The sequence below is a fragment of the Artemia sp. Qi Xiang Cuo genome, chromosome 18 (assembly GCF_049724085.1).
Source record: "Artemia sp. Qi Xiang Cuo chromosome 18, ASM4972408v1, whole genome shotgun sequence".
Classification (NCBI taxonomy): domain Eukaryota; kingdom Metazoa; phylum Arthropoda; class Branchiopoda; order Anostraca; family Artemiidae; genus Artemia; species Artemia sp. Qi Xiang Cuo.
The window spans coordinates 60347435-60374566 of NC_142811.1; positions in this window are offsets into that span (position 1 = coordinate 60347435).

Below are 27132 nucleotides of genomic sequence, written 5' to 3' on the forward strand. Positions count from 1 at the left end.
AGTTTTTTCAACTGAAAGTAAGAAACGACGTTAAAACTTAAAACGAACAGAAATTATAGTTTGACTTTCTCACAACTCTATTTTTTTAAACAATGAAAAACTTTAGCGTAAAGAGCGAGGCGTTGAAGAGGGGACAGCCCCTTTCATATACGGAATAATTTCTGTTCGTTTTAAGTTTTAACGTCGTTCCTTACTTTCAGTATAAAATAACTTGTTTTTTTTATTTAATTTAAAACCTGGGAATGAGTCGTTCTATACAGCCCTCACAATCTCTTAAAGTACCCTAATTGAACACACTCTAGCTGAGCCGCTTTCATATGCCCCCAAATCTCTGCTCCGTATTGTAGAGTGGGCATTTATCATAGGCAGCGCAATCGCACTGCCTAAGTAAAGAACGATGTTGCCACAATTTATTTTCTTGTTCTCCATACCACGGCACTTCGTATCAAAGGAGTTGTCGTAGAAACTTCGAAGAGGTTTCATTCGATTGGATATTGGAGTGGCTAGTGCCCTTTTTAATAGTTAAAAGTGATTGAGGGTAACTAGCCCCCCCCCCCCACGCCCATCATTCCTCCAAACACATCCAATCAAAATTTTCAGATAGCCATTTAGTTCAGCGTAGTTGATTTCCAGATAGAAAATATGTTTTTGAGGAGGATACTCTTCCACAATCCTCAGGGCAAGGGTTTTAAATTATGCCCCGGGGGGATATTAGAATGATGTTGGCACAATTTAGTATTTATTATTTTTTCCTTTAGAGCAGGGCACTTCGTGTCGAAGAAGTTGTCGTAGAAACTTCGAAAAGGGCTCATTCAATTGGAAATTGGAGTGGCCTGTGCCCTTTTTAATAGTCGAAAGTGACTAGAAGGCAACTAAAACCCCTTCCACGCCCACCATTTCCCCAAACATATCCAAAAAAATAATGAGATAGACGTTTTGTTTAACGTAGTTGAAAGATCTGGAAATCATGTCTTTTAGGAGGACCCTCCCCCCAAAGCTCTCAGGGGAAGGGTTGTAAGTTATGCCTTGGGGGCTTATAAGGTTTTTGTTGAAAGTGTTGTCGTCCAAACTTTAAAAAGGGCTCATTTTATTCGAAATTTAAAGGGCCAGCGCCCTTTTTAATAGTAGAAAGTGAATAGAGGGCAAGTAACCCCCTCTAACCCCTACCATTTCAATCAAATACACACATCTGATCAAAATTTTTAGATGCCCTTTCTTAAACGTAGTTGATTTCCAGATAGGAAATATTTTTTTTGAGGAGGACACTCTCCCACAACCCTCAGGGCAAGGATTTTAAGTTATGCCCCGGGAGATATAAAAACAATGTTGGCACAAAGTATTATTTATTATTTTTTTTCCTTTAAAGCAGGGCACTTTGTATCGAAGAATTTGTCATAGAAACTTCAAAAAGGGTTCATATTTGAGTGGCTTGTGCCCTTTTTAAGTCGAAAGTGAATAGAAGGCAACTAACACCCCTTCCAAGCCCACCATTTCCAAAAACAAATCCGATCAAAATTTTGAGATAGCTATTTTGTTCAGCGTAGTTGATTTCCAGATAGAAATTATGTTTTGAAAAGAACACTCCACCACAGCCCTCAGGGCAAGGGTTGTAAGTTATGCCCTGTGGCATATAAGACTTTTATAGAAAGCGTTGTCGTAGAAACTTCAAAAAAGGCTCATTCGGTTGGAAATTCAAAGGGCTGGTGCCCTTTTTGAAAGTCGAAAGTGATTGGAGGGTAACTAACCCCCCCCCCTCGTGCCCACCTTATCCCAAACACATCCAATCAAAATTTTGAGATAGCCATTTTATTCAACTTAGTTTTCAGTTCTGAAAATTAGGTCTTTGAGGATGACAATCCCCCAGAGCCCTTAGGGCAAGGGTTATAAGTTATAACCGGGGGGCATATAAAGTTCTTATAGAACGCGTTGCCGTAGAAACTTCAAAAAGGGCTCATTCGATTGGAAATTGAAATGGCTAGTGCCTATTTAATAGTAGAAAGTGATTGGAAGGCAACTAACAATCCTTCCACGCCCACCATTTCTCCAAGCACAAAATTTTTAGATAGCCATTTTGTTCCACGCAGTTTAAAGTTAAGAAAATTATACCTTTGAGCATGACACTCCCCCTACAGTCTTCAGTGCAAGGGTTATAAGTTACGCCAAGGGGGCATTTAAGGTTTTATTTAAATCTTTGTCGTAGAAACTTGAAAAATGGGCTCATTCGATTGGAATTTCAAAGGGCTAGTGCCTTTTTTAATAGTCGAAACTGATTTGAGGGTAACTTATCCCCCACTGACGCCAACCTTTCCCCCAAACACATCCAATCAAAATTTTTAGATAGTAATTTTATTCAACGTAGTTGAAAGTTTTGCAAATTAGGTCTTTAAGGATGACAACCTCTCACAGCCCTTGGGGCAAGGGTCGTAAGTTATGCCTTGGGGGCATATAAGGTTTTTGTTGAAAGTGTTGTCATAGAAACTTCAAAGGGCCGTTTTTTAGGGAGAAATAACTTTTTTTGTTTAATTTGGCATCACTTCTCCACAATGAGCTCAGTTCAATGATTGACTGTCATTTTGGATCTGAAAAAGACATTTCGTGATTATTTTGTAGACAAGTTCGAAGTGAAGGAGTCTTATTAGTAATAATACTACAGACTCACTTTAAAATTTGTATCACAGCTTGAAATTCGCCGTTTTTTAGGGAGAAATAGCTGGATCTCCAGAGTCCATATTATGGTTGATATGTTCTTCATTTCGAGTAAAACTATGTGAGACCAAAATGTTACCCGATAAATCAATCCACTGTTTTTTTATGCTGTTTAATGACTGCAAAATTATCATTTTTATGGCTAAGTTTTTAAAGTAATTTTAATTGTATACTGAAAGGTACTGATATCACAGCTCCTGTAAGACTACGAAAAGCGTTTTAGATTAGTTTATTGCTGTGAGGCAACGTATTTACTTTTGACTCCTTAATCAATCATTCCTGTTTTTTATACTTGGCTTTTGTGTTTTCAGTAAAGCACTATTTTTCTGTAATCCTACAAACATAGGGAAATAAGACCACTTGATTTATTTCCACTAGTTTCATTGTTATAGGTTAGATAGGCTGTGAAGTAATAATTTTTATTCGTTTTAAGTTTCAACTTCGCTATTTACTTCCCTCAGAAAAACTTTGATTTTTTAAACTAATAACTGACAAACACCACTCTTCAGGCCAACAAAAAGGGAAAGCAGCTGACTTTTGATGGTAGATTAACCACCTTCAAGCCAAGTAAGCTTTCAAAAATTGTAACTAATACTGAGACAAAAATACTGTATGAATTAGTGCATTTATGTTCCTGTGATATTTTTATTATACCTTTTAGATATTTATTTATAAGTGCATGACTGGTAAATCATGGTAAGGCAAACCTAAAATTTTTCTTTCCATAAACCTTTCAAATAAAGGCCAAAATGAACTTCAAACAGCGGTTTCAGGCTTTTAGCTCACCAGGAACATAATTTGTGCCATGACAGGGCTAAAGATCAACATGGCCAAAGACGCACGTACACAAAAAGAATGTGAAACGGAATTATTTTGGAAAAGGGGGGAATACAGAAAAACTCCCCTCCCCTCTGCTCAAATTTTCCTCTGTAACTACATCTGCTTATTTGTTATTGATCTCTTTAATTGTGATTGTTAAAGTGCAAGGCTAGCACCGGCTTCAATGTTTTGGTCTGACCAATGTTATAGCAAAAAGACAGATTTGGAGGATTATAGTAGTTCTGGGGTGCCTAGAAGAAGATTTTAATAAAATTCTTCTAACAAATTGTGTAAATCCAAACCTAGAAGTACAATTTTGTATTCTTGCAATGCTACTGCTGTAAAACCTCTGTCGTTAGAGGCTAGTGTGTTTCTTTGCAAATATAAATATGCAGCAACTAATTTCCTATTCATTCAGAGTTGTTTGATGTCTCGAAATCGAATGATCCTCGTGTAATGGCAAATATTTTATCATTGTCTTATTTAACAAAATTGGTACTCAGTACCACAAAAAGGCGTGAAACAGTACTAGAGAAATTAGAAAAGAGTATTAGAAACCTAAATTCCTTTGAATGAATTCCCATCCAACATTTTATGTCTATTGGTTCAAACTGATAACTCCTGAAAAAAAATCATATCTGTGGCCCTTACAACATAAATTTCATATACATTTTGACAAAGGACTGACCCCCCCCCCTCCAATTTAATTCTCTCATGCATGCCAGATTTTAGGGTATAATTGTAATCCGAATGCCTGTCTTTTGAGGAATGTCTTTCTCATTTTTTTTTTAAAAGTATGCATACATACTTAAACTAATGTCTTTTAAATCGGAATTTAATAAATATTATTTATTTAGAATTAGCATAAAATGAGGATGTGTTTCTGTATTTATTTTTTTCACAGTACTATTTTTTCATAATTTTGCTCTTTAATTTCTTAGATGAAGGAGGTTTCCACTCCATTTCCTCGCCATTGCTGTGCTGTTATGATTTCTAATTATAGTAATATTCTAATTGTCTCATTAGTCATAACTATTCTGACAGGATTTTCCACTGAATATATTCTAGAATACATTGGTTCGAAGTAAAAATTCTACTGAAGTAGGTTAATTGATTCTCTTTTGTCCCTATGGTGATATGAACAAGGCCATTGTGTGACGTTTGCATGATTGTAAGTAAGTTCAGATTGTGTGAAGCCTTGATCCAAATTCATCATGAAAGTGAACTTCATCTTTTTAAAACAAATTCAAAAAAGTAGTTGCAATTTCAGTAATTCAGTGCCTTAATTCTGTCAGTGGTTTGGAAACATTAGTTTTCTCAACTAGGTGATTACTTTTATTTTATCCAGGATACTTTAAGGCTGAAACTGCTGAAATATATAAAAAAAAACTTTATTTTTTAATTTAAATAATATAATAGTATTAACGTTTATTTACTTAATTATTACAATCATAATCTAGCAATAAGGTTTTTTTTTAAAGAAAAGGTTTTTAATTTTAAGGAGTTAAATTGTGATGATTTAGGCTCCTGGCCCAAGTACTTTTAATGAGAAGAATTTTCTGATTTAGTTCACTAAAGAAAGAGGACACCTAAAAAGATCTGCCTCCTAAAACAGCTAAGAACAAGCACCATAACAAATTTAAAAACAAATTTAAAATTCTGTTTCTTTTGTAAACAGGGGGCAATTTTATCAACTCTGAGAGGGGGGATATTGTTAATTATAGTGCCAAAAATACAAACAAGCAATTGGGAAACTTTTAAGAGTGGATCTTTGGTGATTTAACGGGAAAGATACGAATTAAAACCCACTAGCACAACATAGAGCATAACGTCTGACGACTTCATTAAAAAGTATAACGAGAAGATAGTTAGTGATACAATTAATCCTCATTTTTCTTTGGTTTCCAAGAATAATTTTGATTCAAAATTCTATCTGCACAAATTAAGCCAAGGTTAAGCTTTAAAAAATATTTGCAGGCTAATTACGCTAGTTAATTTTAAGCTGCTAGGTCTACTGGTACGAAAACTCTGCTTTCTTTGCTCTTTCTTACATTTTAAAGTACCTGAGAAACAAGTATGTTGCAGTTTAGAGCAAGCTAAAGGAGCAAAACCACCGAATCCCAGATGGCACGGGTGATTTTTTTTCGATACTAGCGCCAGTTTTCACTCTTATATGTTTTGTATACTCTTTAGCATGTACTTCATTTGTTGGTGTGGAACAATTGAGAGTTTGTGCATAGGACAGAGTAAAGACTGAACTTGGTTTTATATTGAGAAACATATAAATCAGTAGAGTAAGAAGTACCATTTTGCCTGCGCCCCTGTACCAAACAGGTTTTTCTGGTAGGTATAGTATTCTACAGGTCCTATAGGTAAACATTTCTACAGGGCATTACACCTTTTCAAAGAGTTTTTTAGTGATAAACCTGTATTATAAAACCAGCGCGTCTTGTTTCGAGTTTTAACGGACAAGTTTTTCTGACACAATTTAGAGACCAGATTTGCAATTTACAGACCTGATTTCTAGTTCATATATTTTTGATAACTTGATAGGTGATTTGAATAAAAGGAATTCAAATATTTTGTCTATGAAATAGAAGCTAACTCAATTTGCAAAAAGGTATTTCCATTTGAATAACTCTGATTGAATTGTCGCCGACAATGATATTTAACCGCTGCTAAGCCTATTGTTATTGCAAAAGGGTTACTCAATTTACTTCTTAATGTTAAATGACAGATTTCCAAATACGATCATTTTGAAAAGCAGACAGAAAAAAATTGGTTTGTTCCCCTCATTTCTTTAGGGCAGGAGATAACTTAATTTACTTAGACATTTACTTAATTTACTTAATTAGTAAATTTACTTAATTTACTTAATTAGTGATTGATTGTATCAGTGGAGAAAAAAAAGGATTAAACTGATTAACAGTTAAGGTAATCCCAAAGGAGCTGTTAACTGAGGTAATTTGTTATAAATTTGAAAAATACGTAACGACAAATCGGAAATGGTTGATTAACATTTGCAAAAAAAAGGGGTAATGAGATTTGCGAATTGGAGGAGATGGGGTGGTTATGCACTGTATAATACACAAGTGATGTTTTGGAGAGTATTGTCAATTTAAATAGGATCTAACGTTCCCCGGGGGGGGGGGCTAATTAAATTGGGTTGAGTTGCACGAAGGTTCAGTAGTACGAGAGGTCAGTAGCACGGGGGTTCAGTTATACAGGGTTTCGGTTATACAGGGGTTCAGTTACATGGAGGGATTCAGTTGAACGGGGGAGGGGGTACAGTTACATGGAGGTTTAGTTAAATGGGGATCAAGTTGCATGAGGGTTCAGTAGCACGAGGGTTCAGTTGCATGGGGGTTCAGTTGTACAGGGTTTCGGTTATACAAGGATTCAGTTACATGGAGGGTTCAGTTGAACGAGGGGGGGGGGGGATTTGTGATTTGGAGGAGATGGGGTGATAGCGTACTGTATAATACACATGTGATTTTTTGGAGAGCATTGTCAATTTAAAATAGTTTAGAAATAAAAAGAAATAACAAGAAATGGTTGAAAAGTGTTTTGAGGGAGATGGACTGCATAGAGGGTTGAGATGCACGAGTGTTCAGTTAAGGGGGGGAGGGGTACAGTTACATGGAGGGGTTCAGTAGCACGAGGGTTCAGTAGCACGCGGGTTCAGTTATACAGGGATTCAGTTACATGGGGGGGGGATTGGTACTTGATTCTTTTATTCTAACTTAACTTGTAGGAATAGGACTTCATTCCATTGGCTAAATCAGTTTATTCATCTATAATGGTGAACAAAAAGACTATTAATTCTCCGTATTCTTCTTCTTCTTCTGATCATGCGCCCATGCCTCCCATGCCTCCTTCTCACTCGGGGTCAATTGACGTCTTAATATCCGATAGAAGTTTTATATTCCACTCGTTCTTCACACCTCGTAATATTCGTCATGAGTGATATAGTGGGAGTCATCGATCTTAGGTTCCCGATCTAGACATGAAAATTAAAAGGCTTAAAATATATGGAATTTGTATAAGCTGTAATGGACAAAAATACGCTAAAAGACGGGATTGTAGAAAAAGTCAATATAAAAGGGTTATTCAAATTCTTCCTTGAGTAGCTACCACTGTGAGGGATCTAAGCCCTTTTTGGCCTTTGATGCAATAGGCAATGAGATAGTATAGTGAACATAGCTATAAATTTAATAACATAAAATATTTGATTCAAGATGTGAAATGCAGTAAGAACCTTATTCGGCATTGGGTCATGTTTATAGACTGCCTATAGACGGTCCGTAATTTAAGCTACTAAAAGTCTAAAACTATAGAGTCGTTTATTGAACAATTCGTTGCCTCACGAAAAGGCAAGGAGAGATTTGGTTTTCTTCTAATCTTCAAGAATTTACTTTTGATTTCAGTTGAGTTTGTGAAAATTTAACCTTGGCCTTTTCTATTTATTTCAGCATCATTGGGTTTTAACTATATATGTGGTTATGAAGTTTTCCCCCATGCCTCCTTCTCACTAGGGGTCAGTTGACGTCTTAATATCCGATAGAAGTTACATATTCCACTCGTTCTCCACACCTCGTAATATTCGTCATGAGTGATATAGTGGGAGTCATCGATCTTAGGTTCCCGATCTAGACATGAAAATTAAAAGGCTTAAAATATATGGAATTTGTATAAGCTGTAATGGACAAAAATACGCTAAAAGACGGGATTGTAGAAAAAGTCAATATAAAAGGGTTATTCAAATTCTTCCTTGAGTAGCTACCACTGTGAGGGATCTAAGCCCTTTTTGGCCTTTGATGCAATAGGCAATGGGATATTATAGTGAACATAGCTATAAATTTAATAACATAAAATATTTGATTCAAGATGTGAAATGCATTAAGAACCTTATTCGGCATTGGGCCAGGTTTATAGACTCCCTATAGACGGTCCGTAATTTAAGCTACTAAAAGTCTAAAACTATAGAGCCGTTTTTTGAACAAATTGTTGCCTCACGAAAAGGCAAGGGGAGATTTGGTTTTTTTCTAATCTTTAAGAATTTACTTTTGATTTCAGTTGAGTTTGTGAAAATTTCACCTTGGCCTTTTCTATTTATTTCAACATTATTGTGCTTTAACTATATATGTGGTTATGAAGTTTTCCTAAGACTAAGTATTAATAACAAAAAAATGAGTAAAAAATAGTTTCGCAATTGAAAATTAAATTATGTTTTGGAGGCCAATTTGACCAAATTAAGAGACGTATTGTTTAATTAAAATAGGAAGCTTTTTTAAAAGTATAAAACGCTTTAATTTAGAGAGTATCATATTAAAAATATGCTTGGTTTAGCCTCCATCTAGGACTCCCGCTCTTTTCCTTATGTGTTTAAGTAGATTGAAATTTAGGTCTTTAAGCTTGCAAGCTACCTACTGAGAAAACTGAAATATCTTCATTTTTAGCCTAATTGCGAATGAGTGTTGTCTGAAACTTATGATTTGGGATGGTTAATTTGCTATTTTTTGACTTTTCTGAGCTGGATTTTTTAGCCTTTGCTATTTGGACTTTTCAGAGCTAGGATTCTTAGTCCATCATAGGTGTTTGGTGTCTGAAACCTATAGTTTGGGATGAGTAGTTTGCTATTTCAGGCTTTTCTGAGCTAGGTTTCCTAGTATTTCGTAGGTGTGTGTCGTCTGAAACTTATGATTTGGGATATGTAAATTACTATTTTGTGCTTTTCTGAGCTAGATTTCTTAGTCCTTCGTTGATGTGTGTTGACTGAAACCTATGATTTGGGATGGGTGAACTGCTATTTTTGACTTTTCTGATCGGGATTTTTCAGTCGTTCATAGGTGAGTGTTGTCTATAACTAATGATTTGGGATGGTTAATTTGCTATTTCCGGCTTTTATTAGCTAGGTTTCTTAGCCTTTCATAGGTGTGTGTTGTCAGAAAATTATGATTTGGGATGTGTAGTTTGCTAATTGGACTTTTCAGAGCTAGGATTCTTAGTCCCTCATAGATGTTTGTTGTCTGAAACTTCTAGTTTGGGATGAGTAGTTGGCTATTTCAGGGTTTTTTGAGCTAAGGTTTCTTAGTATTTCGTAGGTGTGTGTTGTCTGAAACTTATGATTTGAGGTGTGTAATTTGCTATTTCCGACTTTTCATAGCCAGATTTTCTGTCTTTCGTTGGTGTGTGTTGTCTGAAACCTATGATTTGGGATATGAGGGTTGCTATTTTATTCAGAAGAGAACTTGTACTTTTTGCAGTTCTTCGAGAAAACTCAGAATTAAAGTGGAGCCAGAATTAAAGTGGAGCTCCATATCTTCATTAAGAATATTCACAATCAAACTATAACTTTTCCTATCTTCTATGAAAAATTTGGAACAGAACTTTAAATTTTTTCCTCTCTTTGAGAAAAGTCGGAACTGAATTTAAGAAAATTTATAATTAAAGTGAAACTTTTTATCTTCATGGAAAATAATCACAATCATGATATAACTTTTCCTATCTTCTACGGAAAAATTAAGAATTGAACTTAAAATTTTTATTGGGGAAATTCGAATTAAATAGCGTTCACATGATGTATTCAGAACAGAGTATGGTTGTTTAAGCTCAAATATATCCTTCTATGTCTCTATGGCAGATATCGAAAAGGGCCTACATTTTCTATACATACTCGAGAAAAAAAATCTGAGTTGAAGTGGAAATTTTATATTATTTTGACAAAATATAATTGATCAATAACTTATTTCATTTTCATTGAGAAAATTCAGAATCGAAGTTGATCTTTTATTCATATGATGACATATTTGGAACAGAACTTTAAATTTTTTCATCTAATTGAGAAAGGTTGGAACTTAATTTATGAAAATTTAGAATTAAAGTGAAACTTTTCATCTTCATGGAAAATAATCACAATCATAGTATAACTTTTCTCATCTTCTACGGACAAATTTAGAAGTGATCTTTAAATTTTTTATGTCTTGGTAAACTTTAAACTGAAGTGGAAGATTCTTATTTTCTCTAGAGAAATTAGAATTAAATTTTGTTCTTTGGTATAATTCAAAAGAGAACTTGAACTTTTCTATCTTCTGTGAAAAATTTGGAATAGTATTTTAAATTTTTTTTTCATCTCTTTGAGAAAAGTCGGAACTGAATATAAGAAAATTTAGAAATAAAGTGAAACTTTTTATCTTCATGGAAAATAATCACAAATCATAGTATAACGTTTCCTATCTTCTACGGAAAAATTTGAACTAAACTTTAAATTTTTTATGTCTTGGTGAACATGAGCCTGAGATGGGAGATTTTTATTTTCTCTGGAAAAATTAAAATTGAATTGTGTTCTTTGGTAAAAATCAGTAGAGAACTTGAACTTTTCTATCTTCTTTGAAAAATTTGGAACAGAACTTTAAATTTCTTCATCTCTTTGAGAAAAAAATCTGAACTAAAGTGGAAACTTTTTATATTATTTTGGGGAAATAGAATTGATCATGTCGGAAATAGCAAATTACACACCTCAAATCATAAGTTTCAGACAACACACATCTACGAAATACTAAGAAACCTAAGCTCAGAAAAGCCTGAAATAGCCAACTACTCATCCCAAACTGTTGGTTTCAGACAACAAACACCTATGAGGGACTAAGAATCATAGCTCTGAAAAGTCCAAAAAGCAAACTACAAATCTCATATCATAATTTTCTGACAGCAAACACCTATCAAAAGCTAAGAAATCTAGCTCAGAAAAGTCGAAAATGGCAACCCACTCATTCCAAATCATAGGTTTCAGTCAACACACACCTACGAAAGGCTAAGAAATCCAGCTCAGAAAAGTCAAAAAATAGCAACCCTCACATCCCAAATCATAGGTTACAGACAACACACACCAACGAAAGACAAGAAATCTGGCTATGAAAAGTTAGATATAGCAAATTACACACCTCAAATCATAAGTTTCAGACAATACACACCTACGAAATACTAGGAAACATTAGCTCGAAAAACCCTGAAATAGCCAACTACTCATCCCAAACTAGAATTTTCAGACAACAAACATATATGAGAGACTAAGAATCCTAGCTCTGAAAAGTCCAAATAGCAAATTACACATCCCAAATCATAATTTTCTGAAAACACACACCTATGAGCGGCTAAGAAACATAGCTCTGAACAGACGGAAATAGCGAATTAACTACCCAAAATCATAAGTTTAAGAGAACACACGCATTTAAATGACTGGTACATCCCGCTAATAAAGTTCAAAAATAGTATTTCACTCAACCCGAGCAATTTGTTTTAGTCAGCAGATACCATCGAAAGACTAAGAAATCTAGCTTAGAAAAGCACAAAATAGTAATTGACATATCCCAAATCATAAGTTTCAGACGACACACACCTACGAAATGCTTGGAAACCTAGCTTAGAAAAGCCTGAAATAGCAAACTATTCATCCCAAACTATAGGTTTCAGACACCAAACACCTATGATGGACATTTTAATCCTAGCTCTGAAAAGTCCAAATAGAAAAGGCTAAGAAATCCAGCTCAGAAAAGTCAAAAAATAGCAAATTAACCATCCCAAATCATAAGTTTCAGACAACACTCATTCGCAATTAGGCTAAAAATGAAGATATTTCAGTTTTCTCAGTAGGTAGCTTGCAAGCTTAAAGACCTAAATTTCAATCTACTTAAACACATAAAGAAAAGAGCGGAAGTCCTAGATGGAGGCTAAACCAAGCATATTTTTAATATGATACTATCTAAATTAAAGCGTTTTATACTTTTAAAAAAGCTTCCTATTTTAATTAAACAATACGTCTCTTAATTTGGTCAAATTGGCCTCCAAAACATAATTTAATTTTCAATTGCAAAACTATTTCTTACTCATTTTTTGTTATTAATACATAGTCTTAGGAAAACTTCATAACCACATATAGAGTTAAAACACAATGATGCTGAAATAAATAGAAAAGGCCAAGGTTAAATTTTCACAAACTCAACTGAAATCAAAAGTAAATTCTTGAAGATTAGAAGAAAACCAAATCTCCCCTTAAGACCTAAATTTCAATCTACTTAAACACATAAAGAAAAGAGCGGAAGTCCTAGATGGAGGCTAAATCAAGCATATTTTTAATATGATACTCTTTAAATTAAAGCGTTTTATACTTTTAAAAAAGCTTCCTATTTTAATTAAACAATACGTCTCTTAATTTGGTCAAATTGTCCTCCAAAACAATTTAATTTTCAATTGCGAAACTATTTTTTACTCATTTTTTGTTATTAATATATAGTCTTAGGAAAACTTCATAGCCACATATAGAGTTAAAACACAATGATGCTGAAATAAATAGAAAAGGCCAAGGTTAAATTTTCACAAACTCAACTGAAATCAAAAGTAAATTCTTGAAGATTAGAAAAAAACCAAATCTCCCCTTGCCTTTTCGTGAGGCAACAAATTGTTCAAAAAACGGCTCTATAGTTTTAGACTTTTAGTAGCTTAAATTACGGACCGTCTATAGGGAGTCTATAAATCTGGCCCAATGCCGAATAAGGCTCTTAATGCGTTTCACATCTTGAATCAAATATTTTATGTTATTAAATTTATAGCTATGTTCACTATAATATCCCATTGCCTATTGCATCAAGGGCCAAAAAGGTCTTAGATCCCTCACAGTGGTAGCTACTCAAGGAAGAATTTGAATAACCCTTTTATATTGACTTTTTCTACAATCCCGTCTTTTAGCGTATTTTTGTCCATTACAGCTTATACAAATTCCATATATTTTAAGCCTTTTAATTTTCATGTCTAGATCGGGAACCTAAGATCGATGACTCCAACTATATCACTCATGACGGATATTACGAGGTTTGGAGAACGAGTGGAATATGCAACTTTTATCGGATATTAAGACGTCAATTGACCCCGAGTGAGAAGGAGGCATGAGGTTAAACTTCATAACCACGTATATAGTTAAAACACAATGATGCTGAAATAAGTAGAAAAGGCTGAGGTTAAATTTTCACAAACTCAACTGAAATCAAAAGTAAATTCTTGAAGATTAGAAGAAAACCAAATCTCCCCTTACCTTTTCGTGAGGCAACGAATTGTTCAATAAACGACTCTATGGTTTTAGACTTTTAGTAGCTTAAATTACGGACCGTCTATAGGCAGTCTATAAACATGACCAAATGCCGAATAAGGTTCTTGATGCATTTCACATCTTGAATCAAATATTTTATGTTATTAAATTTATAGCTATGTTCACTATAATATCCCATTGCCTATTGCATCAAGGGCCAAAAAGGGCTTAGATCCCTCACAGTGGTAGCTACTCAAGGAAGAATTTGAATAACCCTTTTATATTGACTTTTTCTACAATCTCTTCTTTTAGCGTATTTTTGTCCATTACAGCTTACACAAATTCCATATATTTTAAGCCTTTTAATTTTCATGTCTAGATCGGGTACCTAAGATCGATGACTCCCACTACATCACTCATGGCGGATATTGCGAGGTGTGGAGAACGAGTGGAATATGCAACTTCTATCGGATATTAAGACGTCAATTGACCCCGAGTGAGAAGGAGGCATGGGAGGCATGGGCGCATGATCAGAAGAAGAAGAAGAATACGAGAATTAATAGTCTTTTTGTTCACCATTATAGATGAATAAACTGATTTAGCCAATCGAATGAAGTCCTATTCCTACAAGTTAAGTTAGAATAAAAGAATCAGGTAACAATCCCCCCCCATGTAACTGAACCCCTGTATAACTGAACCCCCGTGCTACTGAACCCTCGTGCTACTGAACCCCTCCATGTAACTGTACCCCTCCCCCCCCTTTAACTGAAAACTCGTGCATCTCAACCCTCCATGCAGTCCATCTCCCTCAAAACACTTTTCAACCATTTCTTGTTATTTTTTTATTTCTAAACTATTTTAAATTGACAATACTCTCCAAAACATCACTTGTGTATTATACAGTACACTACCACCCCATCTCCTCCAAATCGCAAATCCCCCCCTCGTTCAACTGAACCCTCCATGTAACTGAACCCCTGTATAACCGAAACCCTGTACAACTGAACCCCCATGCAACTGAACCCTCGCGCTACTGAACCCTCATGCAACTCGATCCCCATTTAACTAAACCTCCATGTAACTGTAGCCCCCCCCCGTTCAACTGAATCCTTCCATGTAACTGAACCCCTGTATAACCAAAACCCTGCACAACTGAACCCCCGTGCTACTGAACTCTCGTACTACTGAACCTTCGTGCAACTCAACCCAATTTAACTAAACCCCCCCCCCCGGGGAACGTTCGATCCTATTTAAATTGACAGTACTCTCCAAAACATCACTTGTGTATTATACAGTGCATAACTACCCCATCTCCTCCAATTCGCAAATCCCATTACCCCTTTTTTTGCAAATGTTAATCAACCATTTCCGATTTGTCGTTACGTATTTTTCAAATTTATAACAAATTACCTCAGTTAACAGCTCCTTTGGGATTACCTTAACTGTTAATCAGTTTAATCCTTTTTTTTCTCCACTGATACAATCAATCACTAATTAATATCGTTCATTGTCTAAGTAAATTAAGTCTAAGTAATTTTCCTGCATTGTCTAAGTAATCTCCTGCCCTACAGAAATGAGGGGAACAAACCAATTTTTTTTTTGTCTGCTTTTCAAAATGATCGTATTTGGAAATCTGTCATTTAATACTAAGAAGTAAATTGAGTAACCCTTTCGCAATAACAATAGGCTTAGCAGTGGTTAAATCTCATTGTCGGCGACAATTCAATCAGAGTTGCTCAAATGGAAATACCATTTTGCAAATTGAGTTAGCTTCTATTTCATAGACAAAATATTTGAATTCCTTTTATTCAAATCACCTATCAAGTTATCAAAAATATATGAACTAGAAATCAGGTCTGTAAATTGCAAATCTGGTCCTTAAATTGTGTCAGAAAAACTTGTCCGTTAAAACTCGAAACAAGACGCGCTGGTTTTATAATACAGGTTTATCACTAAAATAGCTCTTTGAAAAGGTGTAATGCCCTGTAGAAATGTTTACCTATAGGGCTTGTAGAATACTATACCTACCAGAAAAATCTGTTTGGTACAGGGGCGCAGGCAAAATGGTACTTCTTACTCTACTTAAATCTTCCACAAATGCATTCAAATCTAAAATAAGAGTTTTTGCTCTGCAATAAAAATTGATACTGGAATGTTTTTAAAAATCTAAAAAAAAATCCGTGGTTTCTGAAAAATCCCCAATTTTACCGACATGTCTAAAACACTCAGTTATTTTCTAAAGTTCACAAAGATTAAATTGTTGAAATGGAAAAAGGACTATGCTGTTACTACTGGGAAGAAAAGTTCTTGGTTTGCAAAACTACTTGGGTTGGGAATGATAATAGTCTTGCAATATCCCTTTCTAGAGCAGAAAATATATCTTATTTGTCATGACATAAGCAATTTTGAGACGGGGATGGATCCGATCGTTAATGATTTCAGACTTAGAATATTCAAGAATTAATCTATGACTAGACTTATTCATCTTTCAGGAACGAAGTTTGGAGATATGAAAGAAAACCAGGATTCAAAACCCCACTTCAGCAAGCATCGTTTCTCTTTTTTCGAGGATTCAAATACGGACTTGCTTTAACAGTTCTTAAAATTGCCTATGACCAAGTGTCAAAGTGTACAAAAAGCCCTGTTGATCATGGTAATGGTCATCATTAGCAATATGATTGTTATGAATGTGAACTAGCAGTGTAAATATATATGATATTCTCATTTGGATTTAAAATTTAGCGAAAGGGAAGGGTAGTATGAAACAAATTGGAGATTTTCGCCTGTTATTTATGTTTTTTATTTTTTGAATGAGAAAACATGAAGAGCAGGTAAATACTCCAAAAGCCTTTTTAGATTACAAAAGGTAAGCGGTCAGGAGTAGACACCGCGCTGGTTTTCTTTTCGGTGGCGAATAGCTGACTTTTGGGAGAAACAGCAGTCTGCTGCAGCGTGCCACCGAAAAATTTCGGCTTGACGCCGGCTGGCGCTGATATTTTAGGGGGGGAGTTTCAAATCTTTTCAAAAGACCCCGAGTAACATCGTTCATATCCGAATCAATAGAGAAGTCTACCGAAGCCCTTGGAAGCCCACGAACACGTACTACATAATGACACGCTTAAGTTTGAGGAACACGCGACGTTCAAATTCGAATCAATAGAGAAGTCTGCGGAAGCCCTTTAGAAGCCCAAGGGCACGTACTACATAATGACACGTGCAAGTTTGAGGAAAACACGACACAAGCAACAACGCTCAAAAATCTGTAGGATCAAAAGTCTTATTTCAGGCTTTTAATCTCCTGCTTTTCAATAAACGGCAGTGTTCACTTTCCTCTGTGTTTCCGTGATACCTGTTGTTTTTCTTAATAAAACTCAGTAATCACAGTATCATACCTTAAACTCAGTGTTTGTGTCAAAATAGTAAAGCATCTTTTATTTTTGTGTGCAGAAGAACAGAGAAGAAGTTCAGACTCTGTTTGGGGGGAGAGGGAAAGAAACAGACAACTACTTCTTGCAGATGCCTTATCGCATTTGAATTAGGCCCAGTTGGGAGGCCTTAACTAAGACAAGGCTTTAACAATAAAGGCCACAATGCAAGTGGATTTTGCTTTTTGTCTCCATTTTGCTTTCTGGGACCCTGCAAATGGGGGAGGGGGCAACCCCAAATTTGTTCGATTTGGTGAAATTTGGACAAAAAGTTTCAAATTACACTGAATCCGAGAAAAAAAAAGAGAGTCAGAGAGTCCAAAATTTCGATTCAATTTCAACACCAATTGTTAATCCGATAGAAACGATCCAAAATTCAGTAGTACAATTTGTATATTCTGCAAAGGAGGTTTCGTAGGGATATGTTTATTTATTAAATTTAGTTAAAACCGAATCAAAATCTAAAATTCTACCGCAAATTTGAAAAAAAATCGAGGATTTGGTTGAATTTAGCAGGAAATTTTATTGTATTCCTCTCTACTTTCCGAAATCCAAGCGAATTTTCTAGAACTTATATGGTAAAATGCGGAAATTGCTAACTTTGCATTTTCGTAGTTTTGCTAAATCGGCTTAATTTGAACCACTGTATATATAATTAGCAGTAATTTTACTGCTGATAATTTCTGGCTCTTCATTCTCGGTGCAAACAAACAGCTTCTCCCACTTATTCTTGCTTTAGCGCGTACAAACAGCTCCTCTCATTTGATCTGCCATCAGCGGTCCAATTACCCTGGAACGCGTATTTTGGCAGAAACTTTCTCAAAATGTCTTTGAAACCAACTTGAGACTTTGAAACCTACTTTTAATTCTTAAAAACATCTAATAATAACATTGCACTACAAATTACCGATTTTCATACATGTATTGAAATTTATTAATTTAAAATTAGTTTCTTCAAAATTTAGTGTTCCAACGTTGAAGCTAAGTTTCTCGTTCAAGAGAAATTTGACTTGTCTACCCGTGAAAATATCTAATGTCGCTTATGTTTCTATGTTCTCTGACGCACTTGCACCTCGGTCCGGGTTTTTATAATGGGTGAGATAGGGAAAGATTATACTGCCTATTAATAATAATAATAATTTAATTACCCACCATCTACAAAAAGATTATAGCGGAGCACAACATAAAAGAAAAAGGAAACCAACTATTATATATACAGTGATTTGAACTAAGAAAGTAAAATCTGTTTCTGGCCTTGAATAAGTTATTCGTTTACGGAATTTACTGCTTTTGCATTGGTTGGACCTGTTTTATTTTTCATCTTTTTTCGTAAAGTTGAACTGTGGGCAATAAAATAAGCAAAATATGGCCATGTTTGCAAAGGTTCAAGAATATACTTTCAACTCACGGCTTCGTAGAAACATCCTTAACTTAGAATCGTTGATCTGAGCTAAAGTTTTTATCTGCGTTAAAAAAGCTATTGAAGGTACCCCCCCCCCCAGTTTTTAGCATGCAAAATTCGAAACAATGAAGGAAGGAAAAGTTAGTTTTCGAAAAGGATACTGTGATTCTCTAAATTTCAAATATTTTGGTGCTTCGCGACATACTGAGTCACTTGAAAGACAGAAAGTAATAGTTCTTAATCCAAGATTAAAATAAAAAACTAAAATTTTCCAGGGAAATACACTGAAAACTAGAGTATAGAGATGGAATGACGAATTACGGCAAATGATATGAAATAGATCTTAAAAATGAATGAGAAAAAAAACAATTTTTTCTACAGAAAGTAGGGAGTTACATTATAACTTATAAGGAACAAAATTTATTCCGTATTTGAGGGGGGATGCCCCCTCCTCAATCCATCGCTCTTCACGCTTAAGTTTTTTTTTACTTTAAAAAAGTTTCTTATTCTAACTAAACGGCCCTTGGGGCTCAAGATTCGTTCTTAAAAAATTGGGATACCAAGTCAAACTTAGTGTAAATAGCAAAGTATTGAGGAGGAGGTGGCTCTCCATATATACAAAATAATTTCTGTTCATTTCAAGTTTTAATGTCGCTTCTTACTTTCAGTTGAAAAAAAAATTCAACCGGAATTATAAACTGGAATCAGGATAAAACGTCAATTCTTTTTATATGTTTATTACTGACCAGAGTTCATATAATTATCCAGTAAGCTTATCGCAGATCATTTCTGGTTTTCGTTCTTGGTGCGAACAAAAAGCTCCTCCCACTTCTTTCTGCATTAGCGGGTTAGTCTGTTTCCGATTGTTTCCAACAAAGTGCATTATTTGTAATAGCGGGTTTCAACTTGTTTCCGATTAGATCACAGTCTGACTTGTCAACCCGTGAAAAGATCTGATGCCGCCTATGTTTCTATCTGCAAAAAAGTTCTCTGGAGCACTCGCACCTTGGTCCGGGTTTTTATAATGGGTGAGATAGGGAAAGATCATACTAGATAATTATATAAACTGTGTTACTGACGAAGTTTCGTTTTAAGTGTTTTGGTTACTATTTGTCCCAGTCGCTCATTATTTACAGTGGCAGATCCAGGGGGAACCAAGGATACCCCGAAAGATTTTTTCTGGCATCTTCATTCATTGTTTTTTTTAGTACTTTTTTTTAATAATAAATTGGTCGGTTTGGTCAATAATTGGCACCTTTGTCACATTGGCCTTCCCCGAAGATTTTGATCATTGGCACCCTTATCACATTGGGCCTCCTCCAAGATTTCGTCTTGACTTGAGTTATTGCAGGTTTCTATTTCTTTTGATCTTAACTTTAATATGACCTCTACTTTTCTTTAGAAAACTTCTGTTTCGGAAAGTTTTTTTTTAACTAATATTAGCACATGACGTCACTGCAATACTATCATACACTGTTTGCTCTTGAAATACAAATACATGTGACGTCATTCACATAAGAAATATGTTTCTAAAACTAAGACTCTCAGTGAATTATCCCAAACTTTTCATCTATCTAGATTGCTTTGTTTGTTTTGCTTTTTTTAGCCAGAAAGTGTCAGTGTGCTAGTTTTCAGAAAAAATTACCAAGCCGTTGTCGAGAAAAAAAATACATAAATAATACATATACTTCCTCGGTTACAGAGAGTAAATATATATACCATATAGTCTACATTTTTTAGAGTAAAGAGTATCCTTTATGGGTTTCTAATGGTCCTCGCTCTGCTTAGGAAAGATCGCAAGCAGGTAGGGCCCCCGGCCCTTGATAATAGTCTCTGTTTTGTTTGAGCGGCAGCTTTTGTCTAGTATATATGCATTTGTGACGCCCTTAGTCCTTGCAAATGAGCCTTTCTTCACTCTAGGGTTCGAATGCCGGGTTTCCATTCTCTTTTAAAATGATCACGTCATATATTGCAAATGGATTACGGCATTTAGATGGATGTGTTATTAATTCTTCCGTTCCACATTGCTTACATATAACTGATTAGTCTATTTATATTTTTGGCCCTTGTGGACACGCAAACGCATCTACTGACTTAACTACATCCTAATATATCAGCTTTCATAAAACAAACTTTACAATCTTATTCCTTTGAAACATTTATAACAACTTATTCAAACAAATTAATGTATTTATTAATGGAATATAGGTGAGCACAAGCAATAATTTATCCAACTATGCAAGCTACATACAATTTATGATGATGACACCAAAGGCGTACAAGAAGTGGACAGAACAATCATTTGGCTATGAATATTGATCAGGTGTTGATACTGACGGTGAGTTGACTACTGCAGTGACCCAAGAGTATCATCTGGTTGGAAAATTAAATCATGAGATATTCAATATATCCCAATGGCTACCCCCCAATATCAAGATTGACATAAAGTTACAGATGGCACCATCGAATTTCATTTTGAGAAAAACACTTTCTGCAGTACCCGATGCAAATGTCATTATCACATCGGCAATTCTCCACGTCCGAAAACAACAGGTTATGAGCTCTGTTGTATTGGCAGTGGAAAAGCTAAGAGCCAATGGTAACAACATTAAACTTCTTGTCCCCCATACGATCAACACTAAAAGTCACATTGCAACCGTCTCTCGTAGTTATACCGATTCATCATTTATCATTGAGGAAATCCCATCAAAATTGACTTTGGCCTTTGTAAAGAGTGGCAGTGCTGTTGGATTCTGGACTGAATCCCCACATGATTTTAATTTTTTCGGTCTATTTAACCTTGTGTGCAAAGTGAATGGTATTCCACTGTACACTCTATCATTTGACAAAAAATCCTTTAGAACTCTGTACGAGTTGACCTTGCAATCCCTATATCATGACTCTCAACTATTTGAAAATGAAATAACCGATTCAATGTTTTCAAAAAATCATGGGGGGACTGTATTGGATTTGTCTGGAACACAGGATATAAGTATAGTACGTACGGGGAGTGTTTGCTTAGAGTGTAAATTTGCCGATGCTCTGACTGAGAGCATCACGCTAATATCACTGAGTCAATTTGAAACCTATTGGGAAATCACACCCGATGGCAGTGTTCTACTACACCTAGCACCGTGAACACAAACCAAATAATCAACATATTTAGTATAGATCCATACATGTCCCAATACAAGTCTTATTGTATACCCTCGGACTTCATTGAAGAAATTCCAATTGATAACAACAACTTTATCATTTTTTATAGCAGCCCATCGACTTTGGAGACTGGTCATGGGCTATATATCTTTCTAATATCGACGAACATTTAATTTTTCTATCCTCTTGGTCTTTTGTGTAAATTCTACGCACCATATATCAGCAACCTTATTGAAAGCAGTGGGAAAACCATTATTCAAAATCAACGAAGAGTACAGGATTTAATGACTAAGACATGTGGCTTTCATGCACTACTCTTTTTCATGTTCAGATGTCGTGGCTATATCTACAAGCAGTTTCTGAACATCTACGTTGACTTACCTCGATTGAACGACTTTCTAGTTACTTACAAGCGTATTTAAGATTGATTTTAGTGCCCTAAGAATAAAATGTTCTAAAAATGTATGTGAAATTGTTTATTGATATAAAAAAAATTATATACATGATAAAACGACTTTTCTACTCTTTAGTTTTCATCCACTACTAGGTATTTGTCGACAACAACTCGTGCAGGTAGATTATCTGAATTCACAGTGTACTGATCCTGATGTACTGCAATGTCAGGGTCACATTTTCTACAGTAGAGTGTGACCTCGCTCTTGTCATATCTCTTTGTATAGTCAATGATACTATTCTCATTCATTCTATAGAATTCACAAGTTTCAATTTGCTTATTTGAAGCAATGTCACAAACAGTGTCCCCAAGTTTCGAATGACATAGTATCACTGCCAACTAAAAAGCAGCGGACTTCTAATCCTAACATCCATTGTCTCTACAACGATGCCGTAGAAACCAAATTATTTTGTTGTTCCAACAGTTAAATCGGTGACTCGGTTCCTCCTCCCAGAACAATCTAAAACCATGACGATACCAATCTAGTGGCAATAAACTAAAATCACGTTTAGGGTTCTTTCCAATCATACCGGGATATGCGTTCTCCAACTGATCACATTTATCATAGTGACAATTGAAGCATAGTTGTATTCTAAAGTGAGATTCACACATCCCTTCAAGTCAGGAAATATAACCTTTAATTTGTACAGAATATCCTCTATGCAATTTACACGGGTTGCATAATCTATACTTTTTATCATACTCATCAATCATTGTGCAATTCTCACATGATGACCTACTGCCCAGTGTGTACATACATAATGGACATGTATGGAACATTATTTCATGTGTTGACACTCTCACTGCCACTATGAAACTGAGCTAGTAACAACAAAAATTGTCTGAGATAGAGAGAGAGGAGTAAATCATCCTTGAGCACCGTCTTTTTCATGAAAAAAGTCCTAAATGTCTAAACTAATGTTTAAAAGCATATCCACAATATCATTTTGCCTTGTCGTGATCAATATATCAATAAATTGTGTAAATGCATTTGGACCACTAAGTCGAAGCTTCATAAAATAGTCTAATGATGGAGAATCAGTTTTCATTATATCGACAAGCATTCCCCGAGAAAATATCTTCCTTTGAATAGACAGCTCTAGAAAATCGTCATCTAGAATCAAACGTTTTTCCATATGCACTAGATTCCATATGATTCGCTCTTTCTGGAATCCATCCATTTTTTTTTTGGTTCTAACACTCTCACAACCAACTTCAGAATAAACAGAACTTTTTCTACTCTTAGAAATATACGCTAGTCTGCTATAGAAAGAAAAAAATACCACTGGTTTAAAAACAATTTTATTGAACATAATTACAATAATAATATTCACTGATGCATTTTGTTCTCATCAATATATTTCGATAAGACATCTAATGGTGACCGAAGTATATTTATATAGAGAATATTCACTTTTCCAGCAAAACATAGTTGCTCCTCCTGCTTAAATTTGCTTAATGATATCACGTATCTAGCATGCATAGTGTCCCATTCAAGACATAGTCTTTAGCCAGCAGTTACTTCCACAGCCACTTCGGGTACTCGTATATCGTTGCTGCTGTTGTCGACTCCATCATTAATCTCCAATAATGTAAATGCACCACTCATTTTTTCTCTACTAATATCCTCGCAAATAAACTATTCTCTTTGAATTCAATTCTCTTACTAATATGAATTGTAAAGAAAACTATTCCTTTTATTCAAATCCCAATCATCAATCAAGTTATACTCACTCTCTTTGAAAAGGTTTATACGCCCTGTAGAAATGTTTACCTATATGTCCCATAGAAGTATAAGGCCATATGAGAGGATACTCACTCTCTTTGAAAAGGTTTCGAGGCGCACGCAAATAACATAGAGATTCCTATATGTCTCCGCAAATAACATGGAGATTGCTATATGTCTCCGCAAAAGCAAAAATGACCGCTTAATCACAAAGGCCGTTAATTAGAATAAACAGCTCTTATGAAAGTATTAAAAAATCTCTGGCTTAAAGAGTGAGGTATTGACTAGGGGGTGAACCCAATCATATACGTAATATTTTCTGTTCGTTTTAAGTTTTAATGTTGCTCCTTACTTTCAGTTGAAAAAAAACTTGATTTTTATTTAATTTCCGATCGTTTTTTTTAATAACGCCAGGACGCCTGGCTCCACCTCCACGGAAAAACCACCCTCCCCACAAAAATATCCTTTGAGAAATTCAATCCTGGCGAAAATTTACCCCGGGCATCTCCACGTCTAATGTTGAATCGGTAAAGAAAAAGCAAGAGATAGAAAGAAATTTCGTATAAAAAATTAGACAAATTTTCTCAGGCTTGTAGGTTTTGATGGGTTAAAAATATTGACAGACATCTGATGAAATTTCGTTATATAAGTTAATAAATTTTAAAGAAGTTCAAAGACTTTCAACACAAATATTTTTTACTTAACGTTCAGGAAAAGTCTGATTCATCTGAAACCAAAACAAACTCGTCTCCTTTATTGTTTTGTGACAAGAATAATGTTTTTTGTAGAATACTGCATGTAGAAGAGCTTGCGTAGATTGCTTTCACGGTTTAGATAAGATAAGATTTATTTTTCATTAAATACACATACAATGATGCATGTTATTTTCCCCCCAAAGTCTCGTTGTCCTGTAAAAACCGGGGAAGACAAACAAGTTACTTACTCAGAGCTGAAAAACAAAAGAAAATTTAAAATAATCACTTACCCACAGGCTGCAAAGCAAAAGGAGAAGAAAAGAAAATATAGATAAAATAAAACTATAGGAAAAATAGAATAAATATACTAAATTAATTAAGTAGATTAAATAGAATAAAAAAAATAATAATAATCGAAAAAAATTATAATAATGAAAAAAAGATAAAAATAACTTCTACGAAGCCAAAGAATTTTAACAATTTTTTTAAACGAACTTAATGAGTGGCACCTTCGAACCGATTCAGGAAACTTATTCCAAACAATATGACACGCCGTTAAAGGATTAAAATCTGACCTTATGCAAGGAGTAAATGGAACTTGAACATGATTTGTCATATTGCAAAGATCATAATTATCATGATCAGAGGTAAAAGATAGCGGAACACTTAGGGGCCGGGGGAGGTCACCATGAAGCTGAGAAAAAGTAATGCATGCGCATGAAAGAATGTATAGTAACTCAAGATCATACAAAGGAATAACTAATGAACGATTAGTTTCCTGAATGAGGTGTCTAGCTTTAATGTAAACCTTAGAAAGTAGTTTTAACAGTGAAGGTAGGGTTGAAATCCACACTATTAGACAGTAAGAAACGTAAGATTGGATTAAGCAGTGAAAAAGGATTTTCAAAATTGATCCAGGAAAAGTATGTCTAAGTTTCCTTAAAATACCGAGACTCCTTCATATCTTTATTTTAATAAAATCAATGTGACGTTTGAAAGATAGGTTTTCAAACAGTTCGTGGTAACGAACTGTAAGTAAGGAGCGACCCGGCTCAATGGTAACCGAAACTCTAAGAAACGGAATTTCGATACCAATAAATACATCAAAAGAATCAAATTTTAATTCTGATTTCAAATAAACAACTTTTATCAAGCTTTATTTTACCTATCAAAAGTTAAGCGCCTGAGAAAATTTGGCTGGTTTTCGAAAAAAGGGGGAAAGACCCCCTAAAAGTTATAGAACCTTAATGAAAATCACACCATCATATTCAGCGTATCAGAGAACCCTACTGTAGAGGTTTAAAGCTCCTATCTACAAAAATGTGGAATTTTCCATTTTTTGCCAGAAGAAAGTTCACGTATGCGTTTTTATTTTTTTTTTTGTTTTTTTTTGTTTTTTTCTTCCTAGGGGTGATCGTATCGACCCATCAAAAGTTAGGTGCCTGAGAAAATTTTGCTGATTTTCAAAAAAAGGGGAAAGACCACTTAAAAGTTATAGAACCTTAATGAAAATCACACCATCATAGTCCGCGTATCAGAGAACCCTACTGTAGAGGTTTCAAGCTCCTATCTAATATATGTGGAATTTTGCATTTTTTGCCAGAAGAAAGATCACGGGTGCGTGTTTATTTTATTTTTTTTCCCAGGGGTTATCGTATTGACCCAGTGGTCCTAGAATATCGTAGGAGGGCTCATTGTAACGAAAATTAAAAGTTCTAGTGCCTTTTTTAAGTGACCAAAAAAATGGAGGGCAACTAGGCCCCCTCCCACGCTCATTTTTTTCCCAAAATCACCCGATCAAAATTTTGAGATAGCCATTTTGTTCAGCATGGTCGAAAATATTTTAACCATGTCTTTTAGGATGACTTGATCCCTCGAAGCCTCCAGGAGGAGGGCTGAAAGTTATGAACTTTACCCAATGTTAACATCACAGTTTATATAATTATCAAGTATGATCTTTCACTATCTCATCCATTTTAAAACCTCAGACCAAGGTGAGAGTGCTCCAGAGAACGTTTTTGCAGATAGAAACATAGGCGGCATCAGATCTTTTCACGGGTAGACAAGTCAGACTGTGATCTAATCGGAAACAAGTGGAAACCCGCTATTACGAATAATGCACTTTGTTGGAAACAATCAGAAACAGACTAACCCGCTAATGCAGAAAGAAGTGGGAGGAGCTTTTTGTTCGCACCGAGAACGAAGACCAGAAATGATCTGCGATAAGCTTACTGGATAATTATATGAACTTTGGTTAATATATAGTATTGGTTATTGGGACCCGGCTCAATGGTAGCCAAAACTCTAGAAAACGGTATTTTGAGAAAAGTAGATACATCAAAAGTATTCGATTTTAATGCTGATTTCAAATATATAAGTTTCATCGAGTTTAATCTTACCCATCAAAAGTTAGGTGCCTGAGAAAATTTGGCTGATTTTCGAAAAAGGGAGAAAGACCCCTTAAAAGTTATAGAACCCTAATGAAAATCCATCCATCATATTTCGCATATCAGAAAACCCTACTGTAGAGGTTTCAAGCTCCTATCTACAAATATGTGGAATTTTGCCTTTTTTGCCAGAAGAAAGATCACGGGTGCGTGTTTATTTTTATTTTTTTTCCCAGGGGTGATCGTATCGAACCAGTGGTCCTAGAATATCGTGAGAGGGC